This window comes from Eleginops maclovinus, chromosome 8 (assembly GCF_036324505.1).
Source record: "Eleginops maclovinus isolate JMC-PN-2008 ecotype Puerto Natales chromosome 8, JC_Emac_rtc_rv5, whole genome shotgun sequence".
Lineage (NCBI taxonomy): Eukaryota > Metazoa > Chordata > Actinopteri > Perciformes > Eleginopidae > Eleginops > Eleginops maclovinus.
In genome coordinates this window covers 9,985,582-10,003,992 of record NC_086356.1, presented here as the reverse complement: position 1 = coordinate 10,003,992, position 18,411 = coordinate 9,985,582, and the positions used below count along the sequence as shown (strand labels likewise).

At 40.4% G+C, this 18,411-nt stretch overlaps 1 long non-coding RNA gene across 1 annotated transcript; it reads right to left on the bottom strand.

The window, feature by feature from the left end:
- Positions 1 to 854: 854 nt before the first annotated feature.
- Positions 855 to 2,926, bottom strand: LOC134868951 (uncharacterized). Its single transcript, XR_010166352.1, has 3 exons — positions 2,797 to 2,926; positions 1,766 to 1,852; positions 855 to 1,571 (listed from the first exon to the last, which is right to left on the bottom strand). It is a non-coding gene; the product is annotated as an uncharacterized LOC134868951 (long non-coding RNA).
- Between the last annotated feature and the right edge of the window lie 15,485 nt (positions 2,927 to 18,411).

The following is an 18,411-nucleotide window of genomic DNA, read 5'->3' as shown; positions in this document are numbered from 1 at the left end:
AGCCACTCTTTTTAGATTTTCAAATGGGTGCTGTTATGTTTTTATTACTGGTTTGAAGTTGGTAGAAAACATACCAAAATAAGGGGATGTTATATGTTTATCTGCACCAATTAGGATTAAGAAATGTTTGAATCGAAGTCTGATGACGGTATTTCCAGGCTTTTACTTTGACACATTTTTTTCACTGCATTATGATGGACTAAAAATGTATTGTGGATAGCAAAACCACCATATCCTTGAAAAAAAAAAGAAGCTTTTTTTCTTGGTTTATTCAGTTTTAAGAATGCTAAATATAATGTGGGCATCAATGATCTTTTAGATCATTTTTCTTTGGCCAGTAAACAAAACAAAAAATTGGCGTTGAAAGAAAATATAAAAAATTGAGAAAATGTAACTCTCCATAAATGAAGTTTCTGTCATCTCAAATCCTTTGTTCTAAAGTGACAACAAACCAGACAAGACACACAAGACAATAATGGCACAGCTCTGATCCATCGCTAATGTGATCATTGGATGTTTGTTTTGAGGGAGAGAGCTCAAAATCCAATGTTGCTCAGCTTTCCATCATTTGGTCCCATTAAGCTCTGGCAGCACTCTTGTTTTTCCGTTGTTGTTGAAAGAAGCCCTTTCATATTCATATTCCATGTTCTGAAGTCTGGACTGTGGTTCAGTGTGTGTGTGTGTGTGTGTGTGTGTGTGTGTGTGTGTGTGTGTGTGTGTGTGTGTGTGTGTGTGTGTGTGTGTGTGTGTGTGTGTTTTTCAGGCATTTCTCCATAAAAAAAAGTTTGATCTCCAAAATACAAGTTTAATGGACAAAAATTGAACTAAATCAAGAAAAGTCAGTTGCCAGTGCCTTTTGTGTACGTGCTTATTAGCAGCATAAAACCGGAAAATTGCTTTAATATAGTAGAACATAGAACACCTATGAAATAATTCTGATTTAAAGACATCTGATTCATGTTTTAACTAATTTAAACCGAATTGATCACGATGGAGCATATGTGGTGCGAAGTACATTTAGAAAAAGGTTATATTGAAGTTTTTTCTTCTTATTTTGTGCTGAACAAAAAGCTGCCGGTCATTATTGGGGGCAGTGAACTTTAAGTGTAGTTAATTAGTTAAAGTACAAGCAGGAATTAGCCTAATAGTTGAATTAAGATTATTTTCGAATGAATGACATGTTTTGTCACTTCGTTCCTGCAATGTGACATATTAGCAATTAGCATATACGTTAGCCTGATTAAAATTAATGCTCCTTCCTTAGTTAAAGGGCTTGTCCTGCTTGATTTAACTGTTTCAATTTTGACAAAGGGAAAATGAAGAGTCTTTTTTTAGCATTGACTGAGCGACATGTTACATTTCAGTTCTTCTTGCTTGAAGTAAGTTGTTGATCAATATGCCCAGCGGGTGCGATGAATATGCACGAGGCGTCCGCCGCGGCGGCCCGGTAATTGCCGGTCGTCAGGGGTGGCAGGCACGGTAATTTGCATCTTGGGGATCCTGCAATCAGCGTTCTATTCATTAACGCGCCAGCCGCTTCATCTGCTGGCCACTCAGAGCTGCCAATCTCCCTTCGGCAGCCAAAGCATTTGAAAAAAACAGAATGGAAAAGTTTCAATTACAAGCCTGCGGGTAGTCGTGTAACAAGTCTTAAACCCTATATTTAGGGTTTTTTTATGCAGGTGATTGACTGTTACTGCATTCTGAAAGAGAATTGGAGGAAAAGCTCAATGGAACCATCATAATCTCATGTATTTTATATCACCTTTATCTCGGGTTGACTGTGTGCATTCACAGGGGGGAGAGGACGGTGGCTTTGACATCTCTGCCTGTCTCAAGTGGGCCTTCAGCCCTTCCAACCAAACAGAAGGGGGAAGGGGTTACATGAAAGAAAGCTTATTATTCCTCTATAAGTGAACACTGCCACTCAGGGCTATTGTCTCATGAAGATTACACACAGTGGGCAGGCTATAAGCTAACACTGGCAATCTATCATTTTCCTTGCAACAATAATGCAGTGATTTCCAGCTTGATAGCAGTGTAGGACTGCATATGAGATAATTTATCGAAGCAGGAAAGAACATTACATGAGGGTGAAACACACGTTACACTTTTCTCTTCCTCCACACAGCCATATTTTCAAAAATATATAAATGACAGCTCATACGTGGATATACAAGACTTCCCATTTCATTTCATGTGTCCTGTCTGTGCTGCTTCCCTCCAGCTTTATTTCTTATTTAGTTTTACGCTTATTTTTTAAAAGAGGATGCACAACTGTTGAAGGTTTAACCTGATGACTTTTGAGTGAGCCCAGGGGATGTGTGTGTGTGTGTGTGTGTGTGTGTGTGTGTGTGTGTGTGTGTGTGTGTGTGTGTGTGTGTGTGTGTGTGTGTGTGTGTGTGTGTGTGTGTGTGTGTGTGTGGGCCAGCATTGCAGCAGGAAGGGAGTTTCTTGTGGAAGAAGCAAAGGGGTCTCAAGAGTAGTTACTGCACAAAAAAATGTGTGTGTGTTTGTGTGTGTGTGTGTGTGTGTGTGTGTGTGTGTGTGTGTGTGTGTGTGTGTGTGTGTGTGTGTGTGTGTGTGTGTGTGTGTGTGTGTGTGTGTGTGTGTGTGTGTGTGTGTGTGTGTCTGTTTTGCAGTAGCACTGTGAATCTTCTATTGTTTTACAGTGACATAGTTGCTGTTTCCTGCATCATAAATCTAAATGGACATACGATAATCCATATAATTTAAAAACAACACACATAAAAATATACAAATGCGACACAGATAAAAAATAAAAGATATACATACTGTATGCTCACACACCTCTGGACACACAGCTCCTTTGCCCTGCCATTGTCTTGCAGAGGAAGCCTGTGAGTAGAGGAGGAGGTCAGATCTTGTCCTTAGCTGAAGGAGAACTAAGGGCAAGAGGGGGCTGATGGAGAGAAAACACCAGGATGGAGAGAAGAGGCCCAAGGAGGAGGCGAAAGAGGAAGAGGAAGAGGAAAAAGAGGAGGTAAGATGTTGTTTAAAAAAAACTCATATCTTTGCTAACAGAGAGTTTGGCCAGCTGTGAGTTTAAGCTGAGTTGTTTCGAAGAGCTTAAGTTAAAGATGTACATGCATAAAAACATAGGACAAACTTTTGGATGAAGTTAGTTTTGTGGTCTAATATGCATTCATTTGAAGATTTTTGGAAAGAAAACCTTGGATATTTTTCTCACACATGCACAACCCACACATTCATCAATTGTGTAAGGCTCTGATGGCTTTATAATAGGTACTGCTAAGTGGATAGACACACTTTAAATTGGCACATAGCTATTTAACTGATTAAAGCCACCACATCAATCTACTGTATGTGTGTGATTGATACATTATTTACACGGTCAGAAAGAGCTGACAGCTACCATAATCGATATGTCAAGACTGAGACAAAGCAGACAGTACTCTAATTAAAAGAAGATTTGACTAAACACTTTGAGAAAAAAATGATCCAATCTTGCTGGTTGGTCAGTCCACCACTCTGGTCCAGGCAGAGATATAGTATAAGATTTTGGGTTGATTACCATGACAAAGGGTTCAGTCATGGTCCCCAGAGGGTTTATCCTACACAACTATTCCTCTAGCTGCATCAGTTTGTGGATTTGTGGTTTTGAGTAAAGTATGACATTTGCTACAGACATTCAGGAAGAATTGTAAAAACTGCTGGTAACCTTTAACTTTTCATCTAAAATTGTGATGTAATGATGTTAGACATTAGCCTCAGCTTTACTTTGTTGTGCTAATTAGCAAACATGAGCAGGCTGCCATGCTAACATGATAACTGCTAAACATCAGTATGTTAGCATTGTCATTGTGATGGTAGCATTAGCTTAACGCAACGAAAGTAAAGCCCCAGAGATTTTCTTCTCCATAGTCTTTTTGTACTTCTGATGATTTGGATACAAATTCATAAATACAGAAATGTTAAATCAACCGTACAGCAAAATGTAGATGTTTTAAGGTCATGAGGAGTCAGATTCCTGCCACTCATTCATAACTGTTACAGCTACTCCTTTGTTGTCTTTTCACCACACCCATATACTGTATCACTGAAGCTCAAAATTTAAAGCAACCTATTTCTGTAAAACCTGAAACAACATCGTTTATTCGTCCTGTCACTGTCAAATTATCATGTAGCACCTCTACCCATTCTGCTCCGATGCATATCTTTACTCTGCTACTGCAACTGGACTCTCTCTTTGACACACACAGACACACAGACACACAGACACACAGACACACAGACACACGCACACACAGACACACACACACAGACACACACACACACACACACACACACACACACACACACACACACACACACACACACACACACACACACACACACACACACACACACACACACACACACACACACACACACACACACACACACACACACACACACAGTAACTCCCTTTCTCCAAATGACTGAAATAACACTATTACACTTGCCATCATCGTGTCAAAACCCTTTTCAGTGTCAGTCTGTCTCGCCCAGCATGGCTGACCAGACCTGCAGCTGTCAAAATTCCACAAAAAATAATAAAGACTACTCGAGCCCAAGAAGAAGAAGGGAGCAGTTGAAAGGTAAGGTGAATTCCAGGGGAAGGTAACTCTGGGAATTTGTTCTGAGAGGTGTGAGCGGTACGCCAGCACCGTTGCGCCTTGCTAGACCTGAAAGGAAAGAAAGCCTTTGGAGCCCTCTGAAACCACGGCAACCTCACGGCCCTGCCGACGGAGACACCTTGACACGCACCTGTCAGAGACGTCAATAAGGTTTGGGTGCACATGCACAACAGAGAGAGAGTGAGGGGGAAACAGAAAGTGTGAGTGAGTGGAGTGTGGAGCGCAGCTCTGTGGGTGGCAAAGGAGAGGGATCACTGGATCTGACAGGAGCTATTTGACTAATCCAAAACAACAGCTGTAAGGTAGGGATGAGGGGATGGAGCGGGGGAGGAGGTGCAGGAGGTGAAGCGGGGTTGGTGGCTGTCAGTTAAGGGGGAGGATTTGGGGAGAAATTATGGAAAGGGAATATGAAAATTAATTCCGCATGTAGGCCCGGAGGGGGAAGAGAACACAAATAGAAAAAGAAAATGTTGGACCAAAGAAAGAGAGGAGGTGATGTACAGAATTGAATGAGAGGGAGGGAGTCAAAAAGGGGAGAGAGGCAGACTTGGTGGAGAGGGGTATTGCTGGGTTGCATCTATTAACCTCCAAACAGGGGGTTGTATCAGCACACACTGCAACACAGGTGAGAATGATTACACTCACACGTACACACACCATCATCACGCATACACGGCCTTCGTTACACATCTGGTTGAGTTTTATTGAGGGAAGCTGCATTGGGGTGGTCCTCGCTCCTCTAACAGGTCCGTCCTGTTAACACAGCAGGCCACGGAGAGTCCATCACCCTGCGGGGGAGAGTCTTAACATCTTAACATCTCCTCAGCTCAGCAATACTCACTGCTCAGCGCAGCACTAGCTACTAAAAGGTTGACTTTGGGCATGGCAGCTGGTGGAAAGAAGCAGTTCTTTCCAGTTTTCATTTCCTTTAAAAATAAGAAAAACAAAGGTCATTATTTTCAGTATAGTTTGACATTTTCTTGCCAAGAGTTAGATGAGAAGATCGATACCACCTGTGAAAGACACACAACAGCCTGTAGCCTGTTGATTTATAAACACGTTATATTTTTCTCTGCCAAGGCCTGTCTGGAGATCAGGCATTCAGTCAGTGTGTGTGCATGATTGTGTGTGTACCTGTCTGCCTGTCCATGGCAAGTCTCGTATTCTATCAGACTATTTTTTATGACCCTATGCTCCAAGACTTTTAGTGGTTGCAGTGAGTGATTTACAATCAATTCAAGCTGAATGTTTGTCTATCCTTAAATGTATGCAAATACACAACCAGTCAGTCCCAGTCGGTTCCTAAAAACCAATATGGGACAGTAAGCACTAAATGGGGCAACTCCTTTTTGTCGCAGATACATTTACTCATTAGTCAGATAATTAATGAGCACTGTAGCTTTAATAATCTTTACTTGAACAAGAACAAATAGTCCATTTGTAGACCATTTTCAGCCGTGGAATATGTGCACTGGTGAGTATTAAAGCAACAGGATTGCGTATGTGGTATTGAGTCAAATTATTCAAATTCTGTAGTTCTGTGTCCACAGGTGATAAATAGTGCATTGCATTCTGTTTTGTGTTGAATGAGCGAGCAAAAATACTCAATTTAAGAATGTTTAAGCTCATCCTTGCTTCTCTTCATGACCTAAAGGTAAAAAAACAAACTTGAATCCAGACCCCTCTGCATACCGAGACAGAGGTCTGCGATCTGCGGTTCTGGGTTCTCTTTAACCCGCTGAGGTCACGTCGGTTCTGCTCAGGGACTTGGCTGTGAAGCCCGGTTCCTGTGGCCTCAGACCAAACCAACAACAGAACCCCTTTTAGTTACAGTTACTGTATTTTCTAGATGTCTGGCTTGTCTCATTCCTCAGTGTCTCCTCGATCCAGATATCGTGAGAGCAGAATGGGCTTCTTCTTCTCTGCTTCCATCGCTGCGGTATCGCTGAAGTATCTGAGGGTTTTGCTGAGGTATCCCGAAGCATCACTTTGATGGGATCAAGCCATGCTTGGTCATGAACGTGGTTTTGGGTGAAGAGACATGACTGAAAGGGAATGAAAACTGACAGGGTGAAACACTTCAGATTAAAGGGCTGATGCAGTGGACGGCTTTGGCCGGACCAATCCAGTCAATACAACTATCCAGGTGTTCTGTTCACTTTGGCAGAACCTCTGAGAAAATGCACTGTCTGCATGTCAGTAATCTGATATACAAAGAAGAAACATACACATGCTAAGGAGATAAGACAGCATGAAGTCATGTAAAGCTTTTATTGACTGTCAAAAGATCAGCTTTAAGAAAATATCTGATGTCTAAGATAAATTGAATTACCGTAGCATTATTTCATTGCATTTAACTTGATGATTGCTTATAATGCTGAAAGTATATATAAAGACCCTAAAAAATAATAATCTGTTTACTTAACACACACCTCTTAACCTCCCTGTTCAATCTGGAGGTCTAGACCTGGACTCCTCTTAAAGTCATTTTGGAAACTTTAAACACGCCTTCATGTCTGATTGGGTCTCAGTTCTTCAGAAACTTATACAAAGCAGCTCCTGCACCATGCATGTGTGTGTGTGTGTGTGTGTGTGTGTGTGTGTGTGTGTGTGTGTGTGTGTGTGTGTGTGTGTGTGTGTGTGTGTGTGTGTGTGTGTGTGTGTGTGTGTGTGTGTGTGTGTGTGTGTGTGTGTTCATGACTGCATCTTGGACCTAAGTAGCAACAGATGCGGCGCTGACCTCAGAGGCTTCCTGGAAACGCAAATTTGTCAAAATGAAGCAGGAAAAAGAGAGAGCAGCAGTTTAGGTAAATGTAACATATAGGACACACACACACACACACACACACACACACACACACACACACACACACACACACACACACACACACACACACATACACATATGCGGCACAGGCACACCTACATATGCACCTTTATCTGTCTAGCACACACACATTCAGGGTTGTGTTTCATGGGAGGCAAACATTGAATAAACCACACAACTTCCTGTGGCACTGTAAGTAAATTGCTTATGTAGATATATAAGGACTAAAGGATTTAGCACACACAAATTATGTCAATAAAGCTGAGCAAAGTGCAAATCAATTTTGATCATTCACTTGCAACAATACAGGGTAAAATATCCACTAGCATAGCCAGGACTGATTTAAAGACATAACAATTGAAAACGCTGAATTCATATTTATTCCAGCTAAATATGTAATGTAAATGTCTAAAGAGAGACAATGCTTTACAAACCAAAAGTAAGATTAAAAGAAAAGGGAACGCTAAGATCTCTTAAGCCTCCATTTAAATCTGTGTAAAATCAAAGATAACAACAACATAAATCTGTTCCGCTGTATTCTTATCTCCAGAAGAGGTATAGTGCATAGTTTTTGATAAGGGACAATTTCCTGCTGATGTAATGGCAGAGCATTTTAAACACAGCTTGTAAAAGAAATCATGTTCTGTTTTTGGCTTTGTTTCAGGAAGGCAGTTCTTAGAGCGATAACACCAAATTATTCCATGTGTGATTTAATGCTGCAGCGCCTCACTGAGAACTACATTGACCTTTCAAACATCTCTCCTTTGCTTTCTTTCATTCCTTTCTTTAGCACCAGAAGCAATCACCATATCTCAGTGAGGAACAAGCAGACTGACCACATGATATCACCTCTTTAGGAAAACAAGAGGAAACGCGTGCCAGTTGCTCTCATATGAGATCAATTATTTTACGTTGAAATCGGGCTGGGGGGAAAAATATTCAGCCATTAGCCCTTTAGAGCAGGGATCATACTGAGGGTAATAGTGACTAAACACTGAATAAACACATTTGGCTAATAGGTAATTCGAACCTGAGGCGGAGACGCTACAGGCCTGTTGATTGGCCACAAGGTTGCTTTAAGTGCTCGCATTAGACATATATGCATGCACACTCACATGCGCAAATGGATGCACAATAAATGGACAATACAACACCGAAAAGTGATTTTGGTCGAGACTGTCACAGGGGATTACAGTCTATACTGTAAATCCCAAGTTAAGTGAGTGCTGCAGTTGATTAGAAATTAGTAATGCATGTGTCAGCTTTAATAGCGCTTTCAGGGCAAGACTGCCAGGATTTTAGTTTTATAAGTGACAATATTGCAAGTTATCCTATGCTACAAGTCTTAAAACTAGTTCATTTGTCAATATTCTGTCAATCTTTGTTTCATTTAAGTTAAGTATAGCATTGAATGATTAAATGAAGTAAGGAAGAAAAGCTTAATCTGAAAAGACACTTACATAGATAGACACAGAGATAGCTGTCGAATCGATGCAGTGGTGAATTATAACATTTCCCTCTGCAATGTAGTGCCAGGATATGGAAATACAAACAACTTTCAAAACTGTACCAAAGATAAAAAACAATATTACTCAAATCCAATGCTTGCATATCTCCACATTTCCCAACAAGTATAACATGTAAAGTATTAACCAATCAACAATGGCTGAAACATATATTTATTATTTAATGTTCCTCACTGACACACACACCACACACCACACACACACACACACACACACACACACACACACACACACACACACACACACACACACACACACACACACAGAGCTTGAGGCGCTGAGCTGGGCGAAACTTAACTACTCACCTAATTAACACTGGCTGAAGGTTTCCCCCTCTAACTCCACCACCTTTAACCTCAGCATAAGATGGGTGACCAGAAAACTGGAGCTCACTGCAGCAAATACAGTACAACCATTTTCATCTGTTTAAAATATACTCTTTGTACTTTTCTATTTATAGTATATCTCTGTTATTTCCACCCAGGAGCCAATAACTTACGAAGAGTCTTTCAACACAGAGTTCATTCTACATGACAATGTATTCATACTCGGTATCATGACATTTTTGTCATTATATATTTTTCAACATATTTGTTTTTACTGTTCAAGTTAAGGACCACACTCTCTTGCTCTCTTCCCATCGCCTCGTCTCTTGCTCAGCCTCTCTTCCCCCCCCCTCTGTTTATTCGTCTGGCGGTGCAACAGGCCCCAGAGCCCAGAGGCAAGTCATGTTCTCAGGGAAACAGCAACTCTCCACAGAGCTGATATCAAAATAGTTTAAAATGTGAATTGTCTGATAGTTCCCAGTGAGCGCAGAGCCTAGCCAAACACTTCCAGATCTCCCTGCCAGCAGAATGTAAACAGAGCCGGGGGCTGGGAGCGAGCAAGTGAACCTGTTGTGTTCGTGTCACACAGCAAGCTCGGACCGGTCTAGTTTGTTTAGTTGGTCGGCCAAAACTTTCTCTGTGTGTTGTTTTTTCTCAAAAAGTCAAGGGTGTACAGGTGGTGACTCTTGATGGGGAAATATTTTGTCAGAGCTAGAATACTGAGATGAACCAGACGTCGGCAGAGTTGTTTCTTTATGTCTAAAATTAACAACAGTGAGAAACCAATGTTGTAATTTTTTATACAGCTCTGAATCAAATTCCCTTAGTCTGGTGCTTAGAGTTTGAATATGTTGTGCATGTAATTGCATTGTCCCAAAGTCACATCCAATATATCTCTTCCTGTTGCCGGCATTCTCTCTGAAATCTGTCTATACAACAAATCATTTGAGATAAATGTTGTTCTTACACACAAATCTTATTTTCATGTTTTTCCCCAAATGGTAATAAGATGAAAATAAGACCTAGGAATATAAAATAGAGGAGTTTCATACAAAAAACTGTACTTAAACCTATTTATAAACCATCTTTTACTGTATTTTCCTAAGAGTAATTCCCCTTCAAATGTGGTGGGTAATAAGTGTTGGTATGACATAAGTTGTCCAGATATTTCCTTTAAAATCCTTATTGCCTCTCAGAGCTTATTAAAGTTATTATAAATAATTGCTCTCCACAGCTCTTGAAAGGTGCACTGAACAACTTATGTAATAGTTTGCTGACTTCTGGATGAGGGAAATGTAGGGAAACACCTCAGTTAGCTGTTTCCTTAGAGAACCACCAAACAGAGAAACCATTATAGAGGAGAAAAACCATGGCATTTCACTAAATGGGAAAATTGTGTGTTGAAAATGAAATGTATAAATGAGTTTCATAGAAAATGTAATGGTTAAGGTGTCAATATAAGGTGTAAGGTTTCAACTTCACTTCTATAACCACAGATGATAATCTAAACTCCCCTGAACATGGATAGTTCAATTATCTTCAGAATCTATACAAAAAACACCATGGAACATAATGTGATTTATCCCATCTGTTTGTGAATGGAAAATGTATACTGTATAATTTCAGTGCATTTTTGATTTGTGGGTTTTAAGATTTAATATATCTGGGTATTTGTGCAAGCACGCCTGCATGCTGAAAGAAAAATAAATACTGCATAATGCTTCATTTGCACCTTCATTTGTTTGCCCCCATGTTTGTTTGCATTGGCATTCAGTACAAGGAGTTAGAGATGCCAGCATTTAGTTACACAATGTATGAAATAAAGTACATCATATCACTATGTATGATGTTTGTCTGTGAGGTATATGACATTTTTTAAAATTATTTTGTTTATTTATTGAATACCAATGAATCATTTAATTCCTGGCTTTTTGTTATATACAACATTAATAGTGTTTTTATCTCTTCACTTTTGCTAATTAAAAAACCAGTAGGCCAAATAGTGATGATCCTTTTCATTCTTACAATAATGTCACTTTTTAAGTCATGTCAAACAAAAATTAACTGGAAGCTCCATATCTAATGTTTGACTGTAAAGACAACTAATGAGGATAAACGTACAAAAAGAGAATAACTGTAAAAATAAAAAACAATGTCCTGCGCATGTTTACTTTTTATAGGGGGTTGTTGCGCTTTGCCTGAATAAGCACTGGAACTTTCCAGCATTTCTTTTCGTTTTATTTATTTTTTGTCTGTGTTGTTTTCTCAGTATTGCAATGCATCACTTGACATTACCCAAGCAAGTTTGAGCTGCAGCGCATCAGCTGAAAGCAATTTTGTCCGGAGCGCAGCTGCCAGGCGGATAAGACTTTCCTTCTTTCGTTTACTTTGAAATGTTCCTTTTTTTCAACATCCAAAATACACAAGGCAGCCAAATTGCTGACATGTGTGAGAGGGGCAGCAAGACTCCTGCATTCTTTCATGCCCCACTATGCAAAACTCCACATTGTTTATTTAAAGAACACTGAACACTTTAGCACTATTAAGAAACATGTCATATAGTAAACTAAAGGTTTCCTCTCAGGAAAAATCCCTGTCAGTTTATTTTTCTTTTGCAAGAAGTTATTTTAGTTTTGACTCACAAACTGCCTGCATTTGCAATTAAGCAACAGTGTTGTAGCCCGGCTTGTGTAGTGGAGGACACTGGCTTAGTAACCCTGGAAGCTGGTTATTATGTGTTTGTTGAGTTGTGTTAGATGGGAGGACTGAACTGTCTTTTACTCACAGTGACCCCTCACCATCTAATCAGATGACTATTTTTTATCAGCCAATCGAGGGCTTGTTTTAATTAACCATCAATTGCTAATTTAATTGCCCACTCAAATGGTGAAAACTACAACTAATACAATAACTTGTTTCAAATGGCCAATCAGATGGCTCGCTTCAATCAGCCTATCAAATGAGTTGTTTAAATCTGCCTATTAGAGGGTTTGTTTCAATCAGCCAATCAAATGGCACTTTCAGTCGGGCAATCAGAGGGTTGCTTTCAATTGGCCAATCAAATTCCTCTTCGAGCCAATGGTGTTTATTTTATAAATCTACCTCTAAAAGCTTTAAAGTCAAATAAAACTGTAAAAACATATTTAAAATACATTGTTAAAACCAACAAAAAGTATATGCCTTAGCAAAAATAAGTTCTCCCTACTGCTTATCGTGGAATGCTGCAGGACAACAAGAGTGTTATTTTAATGCATGATGGGGTTGAGAGAAAAATTAGAGATGACAAGTGAGTGCTGTACTCATGACACACCATGAACTGAGTGCAAAGGAAAGAGCACAGGGACAGAGGGGATGTAAGGTCTGAGATACACAGACAAGGAAAAAGGGGAAAACCTCACATGTGAACCTGGGATGACAGCCAGAAGACAGCCTTTGCGTCAGTAAAGGCAAAATGGTGAGTGGGAGGAGGGCGTGGATGGAGGAAAAGAGTGTTCAAGAGCAAGAGACGGGAGGGCTAGTTGTGACTGAAAGCCCACCAGGGCCTCGGAACGGCCCAATGCAGGGAACAGCTAACTTACCTTGACATGCGTAGGAAACCCAAAACTCTCTGAGCCCTCTGTCAGATAGGAGCCACCCAGTGTAGCCCCGCCACAACTGAGTAGCCTGAGCCCCTTCGCGTCCTTTTTAACTAGTTTTGTTTAGATGAGCGCACGGCGGAGGAATGCTTCAGTATACCTTGCAGTAACCACAAGCACAACAGCATTAGAGTGACATGAGCTTCCCAACGCATGGGAATAAGTCCACTCTGGCTACTTGCAGGATTATAACTGACTGGAGTTCAGTGTTTGTGTGTGCGTCAGTGTGTGTTATGTGTTGAGGGAAGGTCTGGGAATTGTGAGTGCGCATACTGTATGTATAGATGCATATACTGTACATTCCCTTTGATGTGGATTACTGTCAAAAAGATAAGAGTTGTCAGAAGTACAGTGACTACTCAGCAGAGAAGACTTCAGAGTTAAAATTTGGTACCAAGTCCGATGTGACAAAATTAATTATACAACATTTAAAGCCAAAGGTTTTAAGTACTTTAAGGCTTTGTATTGAAAACCATATCATACTGGTGCATAGCAACAAGGCCTAATTATTTAAGTTCTTGGCCAGTGCATTGAAAGAGCTTGATATACTGTAAGTTGCAACTACTGCACTACTCCTAACTTGGTAGGACCCATTTGGCTGAGAGTAAGAAGAGTGAGAATTTTTTTTAGGGAAGAGCAATGAAACACAGTCTGAGATAAAGCTAATGACGACAGTATGAAGGAGAGGAGAGGACAGGGAAGAAAAAGGATTGGATGTTGGCACGCAGGGAAAGGCAGTCTGCGGTAGACTTGTAAATAGCCGGAGGGACAGAGGGATGGAGGAATGGAGCTATCAGCAGAGAAGTGATGAAGGTCTGGGATCAGGCCAACATAAACACAGGCCAGCCCAGAAGGAGCTGCAGCGCACACATGCATGCATGCACGCACACACACACACACACACACACACACACACACCCACACACACACCCACACCCACACACCCACACACACACACACACACACATATATATGGATGTGACTCACACATACATGTTAAAACATGCACAAACATACAAACACTTAAGGCTGTGAGCAGCACTTTATATTCATCATAAATCCACATCGCACACATATACACAAACACACATGCGCCCACACACACGCCTGCAGATAAATAAACAGTGTGTACTGTATGGCTCCCAGACCACAACTTCTTGAGTGTTAAGCTGTGTGACAACAGCCCAGGCTGTCATTTAGACATCTTGTTTCATCACATACTTCACATTAGTCCATTTGCTCAGATACCACAGAATAAACATGCAGTCAAAAGAAATGGAGGGAGTTTTATTTTTAAACATCTGGAAAAGGCCGAGTGGTGGACTTATTTAAAAGAAACTGCTTTAACCATTACAATGACTTTTACTTTGGAAAAAAATACAGAAAAAGCCAGCTGTAGATTTAATCATAACTTATGGTGGGGAGATATTTGTCACGACCGTTAATGTGCATGCTTGTTTGTGTCTTTTCTACTTTTGTTAAAGAGTGTTTATCTGCACATGTGTCAGGGTGTTTCGCTGTTTGTCAGCGAGTGTGTGACTGGGCTTCATTAGTGTGCCGTGAAGCGGGAGCTCTCCTGCTCTGTCTTGTCTTTGACCAACTAACACCTTGAGCGAAACCTTAAAATTTGCTAAATGTTATCTTAAGCAGCGCATTGAGGGGCGTTTGGCAAAACTGCAGCATGAAAGAGCTGCTGTGAAGCGTGTCTGGCTGGAATGCAAAACACTAGTCATGGTCATCACTCTGTCACCGTACAGAAACAGGCTTTAAGGACCTACGGACTGTGCGAAGTGTGTTTGTGTGAAAATATTTGTACGATGAATTTAATCAGGATGAAGCAAGATTGCTGATAAAAGAGGAATGCACCCTCAACTAAGAGAAGTAAGAAAAGAGGTTGTTTGAATCAGCTCTGTATACATTACCTATTTATAACCATGTATATAATGACTGTGACGTTTGTATACCATGACAAGGGTCAATCCTGTTGCCTTCGAGACTATTATGACCCGATGCAGTTCCCCTCAGCTCTACAGAGACTATTAGGCTTTAAGCATCTTTCAGCTCATAGTTTGGGATTTTCAGCTCCAAATTGACCTTGTTTGCAGCTGCAGCAGGCAGATGTTGTCAGAGAGAAAAACCTATCTTTAAGAATACAACTGTTTGCTTACTTGTTTCAGTATATTGAAGTAACAGATGATATTACTTTTTTTTGAAGCAGAGAGGCAGTGTCCAAACTTTTACGTGTGTTGAAGAAGCCTTTAGTTAGAGCTGGCATTTTATGCTATTTTACTTTTATTTTATGGTACTTCATTTTAATGTTTGAGGTATTATTATTGTCTTATCTTATTTTGTCTTATTTGTATTTGTATTTCACACACTATTTCTATCGTTTACAATGTTGTTGTTTTTTATGTATAAAACCTATAGCATTAATTCTCCCCTTAAATCTCTTATTCTACAATAAACCGAATGAACTTGTAATTGAGTGTACGGTCTTGGCCTTTCCCCCCATCTCGTCCAATCATTATCAAAAAAGCTCTATTTTTTTTTATTGAAACAATAAAAAACGACTAATGTATGACACAAGATGCAGGGAATGAAATTAATAGTTGTGTTTCAATAAATAGACAAAACAATACACATTGAAAACTGAGGTTGTTTTCATAGGTTGGGTAAAAAGAGCATTAACAATAAAGCCAACAGCTTAATTGAGAATAAAGATGTATTTTACCACAAGTTAAAGGACCATACCCTTTTTCTCTCTTGTCCAATTATCCAGCACATCTCTGACATCTCAAAAAGTCTAACTGCTTAATGCAGGGCTACACCAGATACACAACAAAGGCCCTGGTCTTACTACAGTGTTGTTCACTCGTGTAAATGGGTCTGCATGGCTTTCCCTCAGAAAACACAAAGATTAAAAACAACAATATCTGCTGTGTGAGTGAGCATGTGTGAGTGTGTTTACCCTTTTGAAGCTCTCAGATTATTAATCTCCATGAGTGGTGGTCGGAGACACAGTGGTCGTACTTGTGGGCGTGTGTTTTATACATAGAGCAACCTGCATGGCAGTTCAAAGCCACCCTGTGCAGTATGAGGGGATGAGAGGAGACATGAAAGCAGCACTCAATGACATGCGCGGTCTAAAGATCACAGGGCGCAATGGCGAGCAAGGCGAACCAACATAAACAAATTGTTTGATTTGTTTATGTTGGTGCACCTAGATTTTTAGAGTTAGTCAAATCAAGAGCGCCCACATGTTAGGGGCTCTTAAAGGCATGGATGCAGCAGACGTCTCATGGAAGAGAAATGCACTGTAGGTTTAGTGAGTAATAGTTTTCCAGAAAATTAATTATTAGTAAGTATGCAGATGGCACATGATCTATTTCTTTATCTTTGCATAAATAGATGCATTAAAACCAAATTTGGGTTTTGAGGACATAAATAATAGTTAATGAACAAAACCAGCTGTATGGCACAATAAATCATTTGTTTATATTCAACTTTGCACTAATTACAATGTGAACGACTGTGATATTGTATGATAACGTTTTTTAGGTTACTTGAAAGAAAGTAAAAAATAACTGTTTATTACAGTGTTACATTTTTCCAATAAAGAATGTTGGAAATCATTTCTTGATTTATTTCTTAATGATAGATTCTTGTTGTTAATAGTCATTGCAAATTGAATATTTTCCTTTTACTGTTCAGCCCTAGTTGTATCTGCTTGAACTCCATCCTCAACACAAATGATTGACGGACAAGGAAAAAAGAAACCCCCAGCTTTGACTACTTGTGCTCATCATCACTTCAAACATTCAGTTTATGTGGAACCAGTCGCAGAACAATGGGAATATTGACAGTCTTGTGTTATGAACAAGCCCGGTTGTTTGAGTATTTTAGCGCGTTGGGTTCCTAGGCGGGCTGTATCTTTGTGAAAGCGATGTATTGTATTTCTTTCCTGTGCCAGAGCCCGTTTCCTGTGGCGGTACCGTGTCAAACGATGACCCTCTGCTTCCTGCAAGTCGCATGGAGACAGGCCTGCCACGAGCCCCGGGGCCTCACCGCCAGCCACCGAACAACCTCCGAGACCCCACTCTGTCTGTGTGTCTGCCTTCAGGTCATTACCCTCAATGCCCTTTCTGGATCTCACTCGTTCCTAGCCCTGTATCTTTTTTTTTTTTTACTCCAATTCCCTTCATTTTCTATCTCCCTCTTGCTTTACTATTTTCTTACGTGCTCCTGTCTATCCTCTCCGCTCAATACCTCCTTTCCTCTTTGCATCCCTTCTTCCCTCCTCCCTTTGTCCCACTGTCCAGGTCAGAAGAGGGTCTGTCAGGCGTTTCCTGAGCAGGCCGCAGGTCCAGACCACACCTTGCGAGGGGATTTCTGCAACTAGTGCAGTGACGCCCTATAGGAACAAGCAGACGTGCTCACTCATGTATGCATACATACTTCCATGGAGCTACTGTACACACACTGAAAAATGATGGTTGTTTTTGGCAATAAGCTGTGACAGTGTTGAAATGCTGTCTGAAGGATAAAAAATAAACTTGTGGGAAAAATGTTAAAGACACACAGCATAGCAGACACAATCTACATGAACTATATCAATGCTCCATCTAGAATAAGCAAAAACAAAAAAAGCTCTTTGTATTTTTACATTTTCAGAATAAAATCAAAGTGACTGCAAGCGGGTAGCTGTCAACTTCCCTTATAAGTTAAGTCCCTTTGTTTCTGTGCACTTGAAATATGTTTTTACATCATGTGCAAACACCCAAGGGCCACATCTCTGCTTTTGAGTATGAGAAAGCAGTCAAATCATGCACTACTATTGGTCCCTAAAGAAATCAACCACATGGCACAGGGTTAAGGACCCAACATGCCTCATGTTTGTAGTAAAGAAAGTCATATCAGGACTACTAGAACAGTTTTTAAACAACTTATACGTTTGCTTTTATGGTAACTCATACTTCAACTTTGATCTAGTGTGTGCGTGCGTTGGCACAGTCCACTATGTTCCACAGGCCGGCATGTCTTTGAATTGGCCTCTCCTCTCCTAAGACTCAAGGTCACGAGTACAACACGCGTGCCGGCAGCAATAACACTTGACTGTGAAACTCTGCTATGACTCTTAAAAGTCTTCTTTCAGTCCAGGTCAGAGGCAGGAAGTGAGCTGGGAGAAAAGGAGGAAGCAGAAGCAGCTCTCTCAGGCTGCAGGTAATGACCCTGAACCTTGACCTACAACCTCGCCCTCCATCAGTCTAACAATACTCAGTCTGACAAAACACAGATGTGCGAACACGGTGGTGTTGCCTATAATTTGCAGATATTGAAGGAATGGTCTGGCAACACGAATCCTTTAAATATCTGAAACGTATTCTGTTTTAAGGCAACAGAGTCTTGAATAGATCAATGAAGACACTCTAATCCAGA